Here is a 3,552-nt window from a genome sequence, read left to right as displayed (position 1 = left end):
GCTGGGTGTGGGTGTGAGTGTGAGTGTGAGTGTGGGTATGAGTGTAGGTGCTGGGTGCTCTGCTGGTTTAGTCTGATTTTGTTTCCTGTGTGAATGTCTTTTTAATCTGAGTCAGTGAGGCCCTGTCCACAGGCACATATTTACTGATGTAAAGAAATCAATCATTTTTTTATACAAAATACAAATAAATGATATAAAACACTGTCCAGTTTAGTTTCTTCTAGTTAAATTGTTGTCGGACCGGACAGCACAGTTCACACGTCACTCCAGTCCAGCACTGTGACCCACACAGCAGGGAGCAGACAGGCCCGGCCTCGGCTCTGTGTCTCTGTTCATTGCTGTCCTGGACTGGGCAGGGCTGGGCTAAACCATACTATACTATAATTAATATTTCTATTAAGCAAAGTTGCCTTCAGTCGCATGGGGTCTTACATTATTAAATCAAATATGAAGTGTATTAAATTCCAGTTGAGCAAACGATCTGATCAGGTACTTGAGGGACAACCTGGAAGACTGTGACATCCTGATGGGCTGGGATTGGACGCTCCTGAACCAATCAGACAGACTGGTTTGGACAATGCTTCTGTTTCTAATAAAACACACTGGGCTGTAGATGGACCTGATCGTTACACAAAGCTCTTATGTTTTTTTATGTTTCCTACAAGCACATTGTGTTGAATACAGATAACAACAGCCTGCACGTTTCCTCAGCTTTTTGAGCAACAGCTGTTTCTGAGCTGTGGTCAGGCCCAGGTCAGGGGTACCAGTGACAGATGCTCCATCGGACCCCTGGCTGTTTCTGCACTGTGTTCCTGCCGTGTGAGAAGAGTCATGTATGTTGTCTTCGTCCCCCTGTGCTGTAACAATGGTTATATGTTATAGGAGTTCAGAAGAATCTGTCTATCTGTCTATCTACCAATCTGTCTGTCTGTCTGCCTCTGTCTTGTGATTTCTGTTCCAGCTGAACTTGAATTTAATTGCCATCTCTATCATTCATTTGTTTCATGTCCAGAGACAGACATTACTGCTAACGCTGCAGTCAGTGCTTTGTTTCCAAACTTTCGCTAATTGAGGTTTGTTTGAGAAACTCCTGTCTACCTGCCAATTGAAGTGCTTTAGAGAATGAAATAACCACATGTCTAGAGTTGTCTGTAGACTACAGGATGCTTCTTGCAGCTGATTCTCTGCTGCCCACGTCTCTCACTCTGAGACCTATAGACGCTCTTATATCACACAGATCTGTCTGTGTTCATGTCAGACACTCATGATGAGAAGACACTGCTCGCCTCTGATCTTCTGCAGGTTGTGTAAGTGCACCCTGACTTGTGTTTGAAATGCGATCTTGTTTTGCTTTTTACAGGAACAAACAAACACACACAGACATGCAGCATCAAGAGTTTAATTTCAAGGATTTTCTTTTACTTGTAAATTCAAACTACAGTGTTTTGTCTCAGAAAATGACATGCATGTGTCTATGTCTATGTCTATGTACTGGAGCACAGAACCTTTGAGATTTGTACTGTTGATAATCTGCTAACTTATTCTTTCCAATTTAAACATAACAAAATATATAATATAATGTATGTGTTGCAGGTGTGATGGTGTCCCGGCTGCTGCAGCCTGCGCTCTCTCTCACTGCCTCGCTCGGGGACTCTGTGTCTCTGCAGTGCAGCGCGGCCCGGGGCAGCCCGGCTCACGTGTGGCTGAAGCAAGACTTTGGGAAGCCAATGACTTTGCTACTGGGACTGTTCCACGCCTCGGGAGAGGTCATACACACTACAGACCTGCTGAAGAAACGCTTCACAGTGGGGAGCAGAGACGGCACGCTGCTTCTGCACATTACAGACATCGCCTCATCTGATGCCGGGATCTATTTGTGTGGAGCTGTAACCTCCACCGACACGGTTATGTTCAGAAACAGAACTTTGTTGGCCATTAAAGGTATTTTTTTTTTAATGTGAAAATATTTTAAATGGATTGAGAATGAAACAGCAGATTTGCTTCCAATATTGCTGAATGTATAGTGTTTGCAGCATATTAAAAGTTTAGTTTTTAAATATACAATACATTCATATAGTTTTACTAAACTATGTTTAACAGGGAAATAAATATAGAGAACATGCTTTTTTTCTGATGTATACTGTCTCTTTTTTATTTAAAAAATACAGTGCTTTCAGAATAAAAGAAAGGCATTTTGGTCTACAGTGACCATTTGAAAATTCCCATGTAAAGACATGTAATCACAAAATAGACATTTTGATATATTTTACTGTAATACATTCAGCAAGAAAATATCTGTTTCTGATTATTCCTGTTTATTAATTTTTGAAGCTTCTTGCCCCAGAACACAATGCACTTGTTTTTCTGAAAAGCAAGATATCAATGGAGATATTAATAACTAGCAAAAGACAATGAATGTATATAGAGTAAGGTAATTCTTTTTAGGATGATCCTTCACTTGAACATATTTCTGCAATTTAAAAAAAATAAAACAGTTAATCGGAAGTCAGGAGTCGTAGAACGGATTGTATGACAATATAAGTGACAATCTTTATATGGTAACAATTTATAATAAGATGCTTAATGTTTTATTCATGATTTATAAATATGTAATATATGATTAATATATACTTTATAAAGCATTAATCATGCATAGCAGTTATAGAAATGCTTGCAATGTTCACAAGGTCAAATGGACAGTTTCAAATAATTTATGAACAGGTCATAAAGCAAACTTCACTACTGCTTTGACACATCCCTAATACATTATTGTACATTTTTAGATTATATATGATTTATAAGAGGGACAGTTTGTAGCTACCAGTTTGACTTTCCATGTATTTCTATAACTGGGTTATAACTAATTTATAATGCATCAATGCTTTATAAAGTACATATTAATAATCTATTAAACATAATACAAAATAAGCCAACTGCAAAAATGTGTCTCGCAAATTTTACAAAATCTTCTGAAACTAGACTTTTTTCTAGAATTGCTGCTGATAATGAACACAATCTAAAAATATATATTGTTATGATTGTTTAAAGGAGATGACATTGGCACAATAGGGCCAGCACTTGTTTCTGAGTCCTGGCAGTCCAGGGTCCATCCCAACCTGCCGGTTAGACTGTACGGCTTCACACAAGCAGAGTCCTCCAGCGTGTTCTGGGTGGGGGATGGCTCTGGAGACGCCCTGTTAGGAATCGTGTACACGGACCGACACAGTCCAACAGGGAGGCTCTCCAGTGCCCAGACAGAGCGCTCCGACAGGCAGTGTGCATACAGAGCCCCCGGGGACAGCAAAGCAGCCCTGGCCCCCATGGTGCAGGTCTGTGGAGAGCTGCTGCTGCTGGGGAATGAGTTACAGAGCAACACAGGTGAGCCAAAACTATTCACTGCTCTTTTAGCATGCAGAATATTACCTGATTAAATCAATGTATCTCTCTATCTATCTGTCATATATTCCCCCCACTATCTCCCGAATTCTGAACAGCATCCCAAACATTCCATTATTCACCACCATGTTCCAGCAACCCCAGTCTCTCGTTGGT

General features: G+C 40.3%; 1 long non-coding RNA gene across 1 annotated transcript; it reads left to right on the top strand.

The window, feature by feature from the left end:
• Positions 1-1,176: 1,176 nt before the first annotated feature.
• On the top strand, positions 1,177-3,213 carry LOC136751751 (uncharacterized). Its single transcript, XR_010817054.1, has 3 exons — positions 1,177-1,307; positions 1,594-1,941; positions 3,049-3,213. It is a non-coding gene; the product is annotated as an uncharacterized LOC136751751 (long non-coding RNA).
• The last annotated feature ends 339 nt before the right edge of the window (positions 3,214-3,552 follow it).

The sequence above is a fragment of the Amia ocellicauda genome, chromosome 6 (assembly GCF_036373705.1).
Source record: "Amia ocellicauda isolate fAmiCal2 chromosome 6, fAmiCal2.hap1, whole genome shotgun sequence".
Lineage (NCBI taxonomy): Eukaryota > Metazoa > Chordata > Actinopteri > Amiiformes > Amiidae > Amia > Amia ocellicauda.
The sequence above is the reverse complement of the archived record's forward strand: the minus strand, read 5'-3'. Positions and strand labels throughout refer to the sequence as shown.